The 15,438-nt window shown below is 31.6% G+C and overlaps 1 protein-coding gene across 2 annotated transcripts in view; it reads right to left on the reverse strand.

Moving 5' to 3' along the window:
• Positions 1-5,222, reverse strand: part of LOC129942272 (serine-rich adhesin for platelets) — a 123,910-nt gene extending 118,688 nt beyond the window's left edge. The window contains exon 1 of one of the 2 annotated variants that reach the window (XM_056051134.1): positions 4,276-5,222. The gene's annotated coding sequence lies outside the window, so the exon portion shown is untranslated. The remainder of the gene's footprint in view (positions 1-4,275) is intronic. The other variant, XM_056051135.1, reaches the window with a different exon arrangement.
• Between the last annotated feature and the right edge of the window lie 10,216 nt (positions 5,223-15,438).

The raw sequence follows: 15,438 nt of genomic DNA on the forward strand, positions 1-15,438 counted from the left end.
AATAATATAAGATCGTTTTGAATGTTAAAAGTATTTAATCTACATTTTTTGGTTTCGCCATTTATAAGAGATCAGGAAAGAAAGACTTAAGACTTACTCGTACGAGTATAATCAAAACTTGTCATCAATTGTCCCATCGATATGAATCTTATTAAATTTATATGTCCACATGTTTCATCAAACACTTATCACTTTTCTCTTTAAAACTTAAACTTTTACTTTGCAAAATACGTTTTACCAAATTCAAATTTGCAAAGTGCAGTCTTTTCAGAAAATTGAAAAATTTGGTTACTTCGCAAAGTATTTGTTCTTTTGTTTCACCAAATTATGAACTTTGCAAATTGTATTAAGAACTTTGAAAAATTGTTGCGTAATACGCAAAGAAAAATTTTCATTTGCAATTAAGATCTTGTTTTAAAAAGTTGTAGAAAACTTATAAAAAAATAAACAAACATTTTTGAAAATGAAGAAGTAAATAAAAGTTAAGAAGACATTAGACATAGGCTACTTTTTAAATTTTGACGACTTTACCAAATCATTTTTTAAATTTAGGGTTAACGCGTTGATCCATTTCAATTTCAAAAATGTCTAATTTTGTAGTGGTTTTTTTAATGGAGTTTGACATTTTATGGGAAAAAACTGTGTCTTCTGAAAAGCTGTTGCAAACAAATTTTAGAAAAATCATTTTGAAGAATATTTTGAAAACGAAGAAGGTAATAAGAGTGACCAAACAATAGTGAAAGTAAGAATAAACTTCGACTTTTTGACAAAAGCGAGATTTTTATTAACGAAAAGTATGTGGAAATTTGTGCTGTCTAAAATTATAAATAAACAATAATTCAATATAATAAAATTATAAATAAACTACAATTCAATAGTTAAAGGAATATGTTTTTAAGGTGCTTGTACAACCTTTTGTGTAAACTACATTAGACTGGGAATGGAGACCAATAACAGGGAATGACCATAGCAATGGTCTGTAGAGTAGTTTTTTAAGTTTCGAATATTATTATTGATGAATTTCCTCTAACACCATTTGCTGGTGGCCATAAAGTTGTTCAGACATAGCCTCGAAATTCTTTCCTCAAAGAAGATTTCCTTATGTAGTTGGATGAATTGATGATACCATGATATTTATTGACTCATCAATTTTTGAATGATTATTTGATCTTAATAAAAACAATCTAAGATTTTCCCTTGCAACTTTTCAAAATACAAATTAATTACAAAAGTTTTATTTTAAAATTTGTGAAACACTTTTCCTTTTCACTTTTCAAATAAAGTTTGAAAAACTTGAATAGTAAAAACTCTTTCAAATTTTGTGAAACACTTCGCAATTTTAATTTGCAGGATATTATTTTTTGCAAAGTTGCTTAATGAACAAAGCTTAGTGGGGTTTTATGAATATTTTTGGAGCGAAATAAAACCAAAAAATTCGATTTTTTAAATTTCTTTAAGCAAGATTATAAACGAAGGATTTATTTCGACGTTCTTTTTGGACTTATTTGAAATATTTGTTAAGTTTACTTTCGTGGATATTTCTTCTAGAATTGGAACTTTAAACTAAAGAAACAGAGAGTAATTGAAAAAATCATGATAAATTTTTGCTTTTGAAAATCAAAATAAGAGAGAATAATGAGTTCATCATCATATTCAACGTTTGTGAGTGTAACCAAAGAAAAAATCTGTGTAGCTATATGTTTTTATTGGGATTATGTTTTTCTTGACGAGAAAAGAATAGACTGAAAATTATTTTGGTACAAAAATTAAAGCAAAACTTAACCTTGCGGTTCATCATCATTTCTTTAATGAATTCAAATTACTTGTTAAAAAATAGCTATTTTTAACAAAAGAGCCTGATAAAAATGTAGGCTTTAAAATGATTTATAAAGTACTAAAACTTATTCTTTGGCGTATTCAAAAAAGGACTTAAGTCAAAAACTGATCACATAAACTGAATGAACTGAAGACTTTAATATCAAAATAAATAGAAATTTTTTTTTATAATTGTCTAAGGAAAAGTTGTTACACACTCAAATTGTTACACCAAATCAACAACCTAAAATACAATTTTTTGACTTAAGACCTTTTTACTTAACGCCAAAGAATTGTTTACTATTTGCTGGGTACTGCAAAGAGAACCTTACTGATTTATATAGATTCTTCTATGGCAATTTATATAAAAATGATTCTATTTATTTAATGACGTTAGATTCTAGCCCTAAGTTTAAAAACAAAACTTATAATTAAATAAACAATTATGTAATGCATTTTAATTTATATTGATGCGTTAAACATATAACTGATATAAAAATACTAAACGAAAAATTAAGAACTTTAAAAATGTGAGAAATAATGAATTTGAAACTACCAGTCTTGATATTATAATCAATCAATTTTAAAAGAAAATAATTGTAAGTTTATGTTAAAAGCATAGTTTGATCGGCTTAAATTTTTTCTAATCGGCACACGATTTCTCAAGTTAGTTTTGCTAAAATTAAAGTTAAATTAACACAAAACAGATAAAGATGAAATGGGCCCACTCAAAATCCCACAATAAAGCAAAGTTGCTTTAATTGTGATTAGTTAGAGATGGAAGACTTATTAGGTTAAGCCGTTTACAACAAGGAATCAAAGCTACTCCATGTGACCATGGGAGAAAAATTAAAGTAAACCTTAAGAACCTTCTTTCCAAACGTGTAATAATAAGTGACCCAAATTATAAAACCGTATTCAAGGATTGATCCAACAAAAGGTATACATAAAGTTTTAGGGACATAAAGATCTCGGAATTCACTTCAAATCTTTTTAAACAGCCTAGAGTTCTATCAGCTTTCATTTTATCTAGAGATTGTTTAGCAGATTTTTTGACTAAATTAACTAAAAATACATTTAGGAGATAAACTGGAAATCAAACTTGAATCTAGAATTACAATTAATTGTAAACTGTTCAGAAAACTATACCCAGTTTTTCAAAATCAAATTAATAATAAACCAGAATACAATCTAAAATATCGTCATTTTAACACTTGATGAACTGAGAATGTTCATACATCCATACATACAATTTACTGAAGTCTCAATAGAAAAACTTTACCTTAACTTTTTCTATATATATTGACTGATATTTGTTTATTTAAGCTTAAGATAAGAAAATGAAGCATAAAATAAATTGACCAACTGCAAATGCTTATCTTCTATTATCACTTCTTTTTAGTTTTATTTGAAAAAATTAAGATTACTGAAAAGATGGCATATAATTGTTCCCTAGCAAATTAAATAAGTTACAAAAATCTAAAATTGAGCGTCAAATAAATATTTTCAAACTTAAATATTTCTTAAACTTATTTTCAAAAATGCATCTTTTGTTTGTTTAGTAAAACATGTTACTAAATACCAGTTTCTTTCCCACATCAGTGACCTATTAGTCCACCAAAATTAACATACAATTAAGTATTTTATAAAACTAGTTAAATTATTAAAAAAAAAAACTTAATAAATTCGAGCCAAAATCTAGTCTTCCATTAATATTTGTATCCACCTGCATCACAAAACCATAATAAAAATTCAAATTTGGAATTTAACATCCATACTTGAACTATTAACAATAAATCAAAGATTGTCACATATATTAATAAATATTAATATTTGGTTGAATAAATTAATATGCATATATTTATAGAGCTCCAAAAGATTTAAAATATTACACAATTAGTTATATAGACAATAAAAAAACAATTAAACAAAATAGAATGATGTCTAAATGCAGACATCTAAAAGACTTCCCGCAACACTAACTTATTACATATACTTCCAAAGAAAACCAAAACAAATCAAATATTCAAAAAATAAAACAAAATTAAAAACAAAACAGAAATAATATAAGACTTTATAATTTAAATTAAACAACAATATTTTAACCGGAAAGCCAAATGATTCATATCGGTTAAAGCAGAGGAATATTTACAATAAAAATAATAATAATTTTTCTGATGGTGGCATTGACCACCATCGCTCTATCTTATGAAACAGAAGTAGATTCATAAAAGCACAACAACAAAATCATCATCAAAAAAAGCCGAAAGGAAGAAGAAGTATAACGAAACCGACAAAAAAAATATACAAAAATTAAGTGGAACTGGAAAAATGAAATCAAAATTTAGTTCATTCAACACGAATGACGATGATGATGATGCAGACCAATAAAAAAAAAAGAGATTGGCAATGAAAGGAGATGGTAAAAAAAAAACTGAAAAAAGAAAAACTTGCACCTACCTTTTTTATGATTTTTTTTCGAATGTCTGTCCAAGTTGTAAGAAATGCGGTTAAAATACGTAGGTGGAAAAAGATGACATATGATGCAGCCTTAAAACTTTCCGGTATTGGTTAGTAAATCCACTGAAGGAGAGTGAATTCAGAGAAATTAGCAAACACTCAAAAAAAAAACAAAACGAACTGTTGGTAGACAGTATGTAGGCGGTATAACTAGGTAGGTATCCTTGACTTGAGTTTTTGAACTCTTTCTTTCTTTCTTGCCTTTTTCTAATAAGGCACTTGAAAACTTATAACCAGTTGCACATTCATTTAAGGCATCACTTTTCACTTTTTGATTGAACCGTTTTTTTTTTATTTTTTTTTATTTTTAAATTATGGGCCCCCAAGAATAAAATACAAATTTTCGACAGATTTTTTGACACCTTTTAACTTTTTAAACAATTTCTTGTAATTTTTTCACTTAATTTTACACGAAAATATTAACATATGTTACAGCCAGGTCAGATATGAAATTGTGTGTGTACATAGAACTAACTCCAACTTTGGAATGAAAATAAAATAAATAAAACTTATTGTGAACCAAATTCACCGCGATACAAATCAAGACTGAACATTGGCTGACATCAGAGTCTCAGAGCTGATTTTTTAACGTTTTTTTTGTTTTACTTTTTTAAGCTAAAGACTCGTTCTTCTTGTTATAAAATAAAAATCATATAAATATACAACACACAATCAAACGCATGAGAGGTGGCTTATACTACACGCTCTTGGCTATAATCCATGACACACAGCTTGCGAGTTATAAGAATCTATTTTCGTTTTGTATATATGAGAGAAGTCTTGAAGTTGAAAAAGTTGTATCTTTTATCTTATATTTTTTATTTTATATTAATAAAATTAAGGCAGTTGAAATATCAACAATCCGTTTGGGCTGCCCGCCAACGCGATACTGAAACCGATTCTAAGGTGAATTTCGTATATATAGAAACAGTTTTACTCTCTACCAAATTCTCTTTTATAAGTTTTGTTGTTGTTTCCATTAAATTTTTGTTTGTTTGTGTGATGTGCATCAGTGGGCTTTTCTGAAACTGCTTGTGGTTGGAATCAGAACTCGTAAGTCTGATGTCAATGCACGGAAAAATATTAAATGAGCGATAGTTGAAGCTTCTCTTTTAAGCCAAGTTTAAGAGAGAGAGGGAAAGAGAGAAAAAAGAGAACTGAAAAAATGTGGATTATGTGTGGCAAGTGTGGGCATATAAATAAGTCACTTCAGTTAATGATAAGGAATTCCATCAATTGAAAGGCGTGTGATTTCCGCAGGGATTTTCTAGATTTTCCTCAACTACTTTCAATGATTCTGATGATGATAATGTGGATTGTGGATCGTTTTAATGATCCAAAATGATGATACACATGGAAATTACATGCACAATAGACAATCCCTCGATATTTTCCATTTATAAACCAATTAAAAGCCTGAAGACGGGTAATTCCCATTGATTTTTCAGAATTCAAGTTTTTACCTCAACTCTTTTGTTTTGCATTTTTTTTCTTAGTGATTATATGAGATTTCAAGATCTAATTGTTTCTGAATTTGAGAAGTTATTAGAATTTTTATTATATTGACCTCACGTATTTTGTATTGACCAACTTTCAAGCTGATAATGTGGATTTAAGAATTTTGGGAAACCTTCACTTCAGTTTTTGAGGTTTCTTGTGCTTATTGATATTATGGATTCAAGACTTTCTATAAAATCTTGATTGATCCAAATGTGATTAGATGATCTCTATTAACTACATGAGTCAGATGTACAGTATTTCATTTATTGATTTGATTTTCAATTATCATTATACTGCAAGTTTTGACCTCAGTTCTTTTGTTTTGTTTGCTGTTTTTGTTCATTCTGTCTTCTCAATTGGTATACAAGTATCATATAGCGTACATATGAATATATTTTGTTAAATCTTTTATTTTAATTGGTTTTAAACTCTTTGGGGGCATTGAAATATAATTAAATTAAGATTAATATGGAAATAAAAAGAAACCAATTAAGATAACTACATTATTATACTATTCTTCTACTTTTGATATGTGATGATAATACTTAATAAGAAAAAATTAATTAATTCCTCTTTGTTTGTTGTGTTATTTCTTTGGATTATGAAACGGTTAAAGTGGAAAATAAATTCAATAAAGAAATTAGTATTTATATTTGTTATTTTTTTTTTAACTTTATGATGTTTAATATTTGTGGGGGCGTTTTATGTTATTTTATGAGAAGTATTATGTGTTTAACCTTCGTTTAAGCAAAACAAAATAATGTAGTTTTGTAAATAGAGGAAGGAAATCGTTGTTAATTAATTAGTTGTTATGATTTGTATTTATACTATTTTTGCATATGGTATATATTAATAACTTGATTGGTGAGCATATTAATTGACTTATATAGAACGAAAAGTACATATATTGATCATTGAAGTCTCATATAAGTGATATTAGCTTACAAACAAATTGTATTTCAGTAAATTAAACGATCTTAAAAATGTTAGAGCAGCATTTGTATGTCTGTCGAAATATAAATATTGATCTAATCAGATACCAAAGTACTTCACTACACTTTTGCTTGCTAATTGCTGCCGTGAAGATAAACGATGACAATCTTGCGCCAATTCTTGCACGTATCCCTAGTGGCCATAGCCAACAGAGTCCGAACATAATTGTCTCCGACTTCTGGACATTTATTTTCAGTTTCCAGTCGTTGCAATATCGCTGAAAATTGTCGAAATAACGCTGCAAGAGAATTCTAATAACCTGAACCATTCGGGCCGTTCCGACAGTTCAATGCACTTACATCATGCCACGGGCACTACCGATAACGCATCAAAAATGCAAAGTTATACAGATTTGACAAGAATAGTATTTAAAAGTAGTTTAACAGTAATAAAATATCAAAGGAAATGGCTTGCCGTCTAAGCAACAAACTAAAAAAATTCACCAAGTAAATTTCTAAAAAGTTTAAAGACATACTATTTACTCTGCATAAGAAGTTCCAAGCGTCTTAAAAGACCCCAACCATAAAATAAATAAGGTTATAAATACCTTACAAATTTTTGATAGGTACGACGAATTTGATATTCCTTTTTTTACCCTCAAAGAAATAGAAGCACAAAAATCACAACGGTATGATCTTATCATTGCTAAGGTTTTGAAAGAAATGCCCTCAATAAGCCTTGAAAATATTCCAATTTATGATAAAGTTGTGCCATAAACTTCAAGACGTAACACTTAATTGAAAATTGGAGAAGTCATTGTTATACCTGAACACGGTAAGTCACCAACAGAAATAACATCTTTCAGACCAATTTCACTTATACCAATCATAGCAAAAGTCCTCTAAAACTGGCCAGTTCCGAACCATCGATTCGGATTTAGAAATATACATTCCACGATACACAAAGACCACCGAATTTCATATGTGATGGAAAAGGCACTGGACGAATAACAAGTATTTGGCCCTTTTGACTTGAGTACAAACTGAAAAGGAATATTCCCAGGCAGTATTATCAAATACATGTTATGAACCGACTTTTAAGAGTACCCTACAATCAAAATTATTCGGAACTAAGGAAAAAAGTGGAACAACGACTTCTCAGAAGGAAAAAGAGAGGGCATGAGAAGCATGCGGTCGAAGATATTGAGAGGTTTAAAAGCAGGAATGAAGTTCGGAAGTTTTACGAACAGGTGTAACGAAATTCACAGTTACATAAACCTAGAACCGAATTCCGCTGTTAAGCAGGATGATCCATTCAACATAGACGACGAAAGTCAACAATCCCATCCTTCCGACTTAGAAGAAGTAAAGAATGAAATATCTAAGCTGAAGTATAATAAAGGCTCTGGAGCAGATGGCTTGAATGCCGAGCTCATTAAAGCAGCTGTAGATAAGTTGGTTGGAAGCATGCACCAACTTATCTTTAAGATATGGTCGGAAGGGCTCTTTAAAGCAGCTGGAGATAAGTTGGTTGGAAGCATGCACCAACTTATCTTTAAGATATGGACGGAAGAAAGCATGCCTGATGAATGGAACCTCAGTATTGTTTGCCCGATCCTGAAAAAAGAAGACCCTCTAAACTGCACCAATTATAGAGGAATCAGTCTAATTAACATCGAATACAAAATCTTCTCTGCCGTAATATGTGAACGTCTAAAGCCAACTCGTCCGTTTGTGCAGGATGACCATGGAGAATTCACGCTGCTCCATAAAGGGTGGAAACAACTTAACAGAACCTTTCGACGTTAAAAAATGTCTTAGACAAGGCGATGCGCTGTCATGTGATTTTATTAAATATCGTGCTTGAAAGAATAGTACAAACCTCACACGTCAACACTAGAGGCACTATCTTTCAAAAGTCTGTCCAATTACTAGCATATGCTGATGATGTTGACATAATCGGAAGAACTCAGCGTGATGTCAATGGTGCTTTTGTGAGTATTGAGGCAGAGGCGGCAAAAATGGGTTTACGGTTATTGAGGGCAAAACAAAGAACATGCTGTCGTCAAGAAAGTACCTACAATACCGATGTCTTGGTCAAAACGTAACCAAGGACAGACGTGACATTGAGGTAGTCAAGAACTTCGTCTACCTAGGTTCCGCTGTAAACGCAGAAAACAACACCAGCTGAGATCAAACGAAGAATAACTCTTGCTAACCGCTGTTTCTTTGCGCTAAGAAAGCAATTGAGTATAAAAATCCTCTCTCGATGGACCATCCCCGTCCTGCTATACGGCGTAGAAGCATGGATTATGACAAAAGCGGATGAAAACACCTTATGTTGTTCCTACGGTCCCGTATCATCTAAGGGGAGTGGAGGAGAAGATGGAATGACGAGCTGTACGGGTTGTACAGCGACGTAGACCTATCCAGAAGGGTAAAAGTCCAACGACTAAGATGGCTGGGTCACATAGAGCGCATGGAAACCAATGCTCCGGCCTCGAAATTCTTCGAATCCACACCCACAGGACAGCGCAGTAGAGAAAGACCGTGGATCAGGTGGCGCGCACAAGTGGGAAGTGAACTCACCCAACTTGGAGCGCGAAACTGGAGACATCTAGCTATGGACCGAGCTAGAGGAGAAGTTTGTTGGGTGAGGCCCTAGTTCACACAGGACTGTAGCGCCACCTTAAGGAAGTAAGTAAGTAAGTAAAGAAAATAGAAGTCGGTGTTAGGAACATACTACTCGGTACCGATTCTTACTTCTTTGGTGTTTTAAAGCACTAGTATTTTCTGTTAAAGTGAAAAAAATAATATGTTTGTGGCAGAGGTAGAAAAAATCACTGACATTGAACATTGTTACTTATAAAAGGTGATTTTGTAGCTATTATCTTTTTGGCAACATTGGTTAAAACAGCTGACACACGGTTTGTGTTCCGTTTTACTGTCAAACATCTTCAGTTTGGTCGATAATTTAATCATGAATCGTCTTACAAACGGACAACGCTGGCAAATTATTGACTTTTATTATCAAATTGCGTGCTCTGTTAAGAAAGTTCATAGCACGCTTCTTTCATTTTATGGTCAGTTTAATTTAAATCTCAATGGTTACATACAAACAGATGGATGCATTCTAGGTCAACATTTGCGTGAAATAATCTTCAAACATTAAAATATATGGACCGTACTATCGATTCAAATAAAAATTTCTTCATTTTTTCTGAATTGCATGTGTTTTTTTTTTGTACGAAAAACTTTCCAACAGCTTTTAAAAAAATCACCCTTTAAAAGCGGCTGCCTAACTCATAGAGAATAATTATCATAGATTATAATTATAACTTTGAAAAGTCTCATATATATTTTTAAATTAGAAAGATATTGCCTTGCCTTATACTCACTCTCAAAAATTCCTGTGTGCGAAAAATGTTGTCAGAGGTGGAGGGGAACTACAGTTTTAGCTAGTTTGAAAAGCACTTTTCATGACGAGAATTACTCTTGGAGGATTTCTCAATTCCTCGCAGAAGGCAATACTTGGACTGTCTTCCTACACTTCTTTGCTTGAATAGTGGAGCCCACTCTGTTTTTATTTTGGTCCATCGAATATCTGACGTCCGAAATATGTGTCCAGCTCAATCACATTTAAGTTTTTTTATTTGTTGAAGAGCATCTCCGAATTTCATCCGTGTTCTTAAATTTTCGTGGTTAATCCTTCCATATAAACTTTCTTTTAGAATCGATCATTCCATGGCTCTTTGACAGGATTAAAGTTTATTTTGAAGGAATCTGCTTAATTGCCATATTTGATAGTCATATGTTATGACTGGAAGTACCCATAGCGTAATAGTTGCAAGGGGTCTTGGGTTCAATCCCTTCCTGTGCTACCTAACTTTTTTCACGGGTATTGCCTCTTGCGAGGAATTGACAAATCCTCCAAGAGTAATTCTTGTCATGAAAAAGTGATTTCTCAAATTAGCCGTTCGGATTCGGCATATAACTTGTAGGTCCCTTCCATCTCTGGCAACATTACTCACACATAGGAATGGTTGAGAGTGTTAGTCACTAGGGCTTGGTTCTTCATGGAATGTTGCGTCGCCTAATTTATTTTTGTTTGTTATGACTGGAAGAATCGTCGAGTCAAAAACGCATATCCTTGATTGAGTCGAAATATTTAGTTCCAGAAAATTCTTCATATATCAAAATTATCGCCAATTGGTTAACGTTTTTCATATCTTTATTGGTGAATAATATTTGTTGACCCAAATAGTAACAGGCTTCTACGTAATCTAAAGTAATATCTATTTTTATTTTAGAGTGATTGTCATTAGACATTATTTTGGTTTTCTGACGATAAGCGTCTTATGCAATTGTGGCCCAATACTTTTTGTTGCAACATGCAATATTATAACTGTATTGAATACTGCGTTATATTATACTCCTTGAACATTTCTTTGATTTGGCTCATTTTTGAAGATGGTTTATTGTTGCAAACCCAGCTCTGAACCCAGTTTGCTAAAAAGGTTAATTGAATTCAAGATTTTCTTTCCTTCAATTAAACAGGGATTTTACAAATACTTTGTAAAGACAAGAGGTGATGCTAATAGGTCTATAGTTGTTTATATCGTGTGCCTTGCATCTTTTTCCATTCGGAAATCCATCTGTGACCAATACTTGCTGTTGAAAACATCTTGTAACCATTTGGCCAATGAACAATTTGCGTAATTTAAATACTCTGCAGCAATTCCATCACTTCCGTTACATTTTTCGCTTTCTAATTTTGAAACACATTCTTGAATTCACTTTTGAGACAATTTGGAAACTGTTACACTTCTTGTATGTCAGTGCTTGTGCCAACATTTAAAAGTAAATGATAATCAGAGCTATTAAGTTGAGCTGTTTGTAAATTGCAAAAAAAGTTGGTCGCTATCTTATTGATATCTTCTCTGTTGGAAATCATGCAAACATTATCGAACAAGGCAAAGATCAACTTCTTATGAGGTTGTAAGGAAGCACTTTCCTTTTTAATTGATTTTGTTTCTTGAATTATATTTTTAAGAAAGATTAAAAGATTGTATTATCTTCTTGACATTTTTCTTAATTTTTTTCCCAGGAATTTTAGGATGGAATCAATCGTATGCGTTAAAAATTTTCTTAAAACGCAATCGCTTACGTTTCTTAATAATGAGTAAAGTCTTGTTCGATAGTTTTTGCGGTTTCCTTGCCACTGTTGTCAGAATGTAGATTTTTGCAGATATTTTATTGTTGGTTCTATTATGTTATACAAATTTTGAACTGGTTCATTTATAGATGCAAGTACTTGCTGTCTTTGCTGTAGATCAATATTGTTATTCCTGATGGCTAATCGTCATATGACAAATAGGATTTTAGTTTTAAAAATTTACAAATATATGTACATGCATCTCAAATAAAAGCTAAGCTAAAAATGACGTAGCTTACTTCTTTGCGAAAAATCTTAAAATTTGACACATAAAACAGGGATTTCCAAAAACAGGTTACATTACTAATATTTTGTATGAGAGAACATTGAATTTGTATTTTATTCCAACAAAAAAAACTCATATCAGTCAACTGACAACCAGGACTACAGCTCCGTTTGCAGCACCATATCCTTTTCATGGTATTTCCCATAACCAATTAGGTCATTTGCACCAATGTTTCCGATAACTTTTCGAACTTCATCTTCAAAACTCCGAGCACTTACAATTTGATGATGAAAAGTCCTTTCCGAGCCCAAATGCGACAAGCGAAGATACGATGATGCAGGTAATCAACTGCCTTAAATTTATTTGTTAACTAATCATCAATTACCAAATAGGCGAAATTTACAGAATATCAACCTAAGAAAATAAAGTCCTTCATAAAAAATTGTTGGTATCATCATTTTTTTACTCATATAAATACCAACGGTGCAACATGCAACAAAAATGTTGCTAATCTTATAAATTTCATCAGCTTAAAAGCTCTCAATTGTTTTACGCAAGTTTAAGCTTGGTTAACTTCCGCAAGTAACTTTGCCACTTTTTATATATTTTATTTTTTCTAAAATTACGTTATGCAGTAAATAAATACTAGGAGAGCCCTCTATTATCGCCCAACCAAACCACAAGAGATAGCGATTATTATTTTGTCTAATTGGTAGTTAGGTTTTCACTGCGCATGATATACCTACTGATGTTATTATGCTTGTGCGGTGAAACGTAATGCCATGTAATTTTTAAACAATCATCACTTTGTAATTATTTTTGACGTTAAATCATACCGATGTTTTTTTTCGCTACGGAAATGCGTTCATATTTCCGTTTTAACCATACAATTGACCTAGATTTGTATGTATAGACTTATTTGTGTAAAAATTGTTTATTATGAAATATCTCTGGTTTGATTTCTCGAGTAACTATTCTTGCCTATAGGAGATGAGTAATGTGTGTCTTTGCTTGTTAAGTTTTCACTTTCTTTCTGTTTCTTTTTTTAGAAAAGAATTTTTAACAGAAGGTAATTCTTTGATTAAAATTCAAAGAAATTCATTGATTCCAAAGATCAATGAAAGTGTTTGTATTTATTTACAATTTTGTTGTTGTTGTATTTTCAAGGCTATGCAGACACCGACCATCTTGTAGTTGGTTGGTGGTAAATGGTGATGGTGACTGATGGTGTTGTTCGTCATCGGTTTTAATGCTAAAATTAACATCTCATGGTTATTTGCATTCGTTTTGCTTGATTTTTTTTTGAATAGCGTGACGAAAATTTTTAGCAATGATTAAAAATAAAAGAAAATAGAAACAACATTTTGGCACAGATATACCGCCAGTCGCACCAATGATCGACGACGAGACAAGACGCGACGCCCGCCATGGATAATTTAAGCTATTTGCATGCGCGATCGGTAATATTGTGCTTGATAAAACATTTAATTTGGCATTTGATTTGCTAAGCTTAAATTAAAAAAGAAAAACAATTCAAACAAACTTTTTGTTTGTTTTGTTTTTATTGAAGACTTTTTTTAATAATTTATTTTTGGATATGAATTTTTGTTTGTTTATATTTTTTTTTTTTTTGAATAATGTGTTATGGTTTTGGTAAGTATACTTTTTTTTCGGTGATTTTTGTATTATTTCAAAACCATTCCTTACACTTTTGTTATTAAGCTGAATTGATTATAATGAACGGTAAATCAAAGACGATTCTCTTACCTTTTTAATGCCAAGTAAACAGTTCAAAGCATTTTTTAGTCTAAGGCATTTTGTAGGAGTTCTTTTAGGGTGTTAAGATGATTTCCTGAAACCACTATAGCAACGTCATCTGCATAGGCAATCACTCTGCAATCCTCCGCATCCAGGCCTGTTAGAATTTCATTTACCACCAAGTTCTAGAGTATGGAATAGAACACCACCTTTTGGTGTCCCTCTACTAACCAACCTCTAGCAGAAGAGTTTCCCAGTTTTGAGTTAATTATTGTGCTATGCTACAGTCATCTATAAATTAATTAACTCAACCCCCCCCCCCCAACTCTACGTTCAGAAATGTTAGTGCTGATGTGTTCACTTTGTTAAAACCACCTTCGATGTCAAAGAAACCAACTATAGTGTGCTCTATATAAAAGAGAGTGTTTAAAATGGTGCGTACTAATCGTTTTCACCGATTTGACTTTATATTAGGCACGTTGAGACAAAAACAGAAGTCTTGTACCAATACTTGCCTTAAAATGGCTATCAGTCAATTTTTCTAAGGTCTTAAGAAGGAATGATGATTGATGATAGACCTATCGGTCGTAGGATTGACTTGCGAGTATTTTCCTGCTTTGGGTTTGAAAACTACTTTTACTTCTCTCCATGCCGAGGGAATATGGATAACTACAGGTGTTAAAAATTGTTTCGAGGACTGGTCCACTTAAGTGTGCGGCTTTTTGTAGTTCGGCTGGTATTATACCGTCTGTTCCTAGAGATTTAAATGGTTTGACGCTGTTGAATGCCCATTGTTATGTGACATTCGTAAATATTTGAATATTTCAAGTTGCGGTTAGACATCTGTCAGAAAAGTGAGTTTCCACTTTTCCAGTAATAAATTTAGCGATTCTTTACTTGGAATTGTCCAAAATCCAGACAAACATGCATCGCTGGACTATAGTTGAACGATATTTTCGTTCTCTAGAGGCCTCGAAGGCTTCTTCCAGTGTACCACAGAAGGACCGTCAGGAAGATCGCTTAGATTTCCTTAATGCCTTCTTTTAACTTTTTTAGAAATTATTAATAAGAACTTAGTCTTGTTGCTTTGGCTCGGTAAAAGAGTTTTCTACATTCTCTTCTGAGCGAGTCTTACTCTTAGGCCATACTGATGTTTATTCTTGGAGACGAGCTTTACGGTTGAATTTTTGAGTATTTTACAGAAATATAAAAAGACAAAAATTATATTTTTTTTTGTTAATAAGATTGATTTATTTCTTTCAAAGTAATTTTGATTACATATTTAACATTATTTATTTAGCGTACATTCATTTTAAAGTATGGCCGTCACCTCAGATGGCAAGTAAAATTATACTTTCTAAAACAATTTTTAATAGTACGTTTTTTTTAAGAACGTTCTTAAATAAATATTTAGTACATGGGTTGGGTATTTTTTGTTTTTGTTAATTTTTTGTTTAAATTCTTCTGCTATT

This window comes from Eupeodes corollae, chromosome 1, assembly GCF_945859685.1.
Source record: "Eupeodes corollae chromosome 1, idEupCoro1.1, whole genome shotgun sequence".
Taxonomy (NCBI): domain Eukaryota; kingdom Metazoa; phylum Arthropoda; class Insecta; order Diptera; family Syrphidae; genus Eupeodes; species Eupeodes corollae.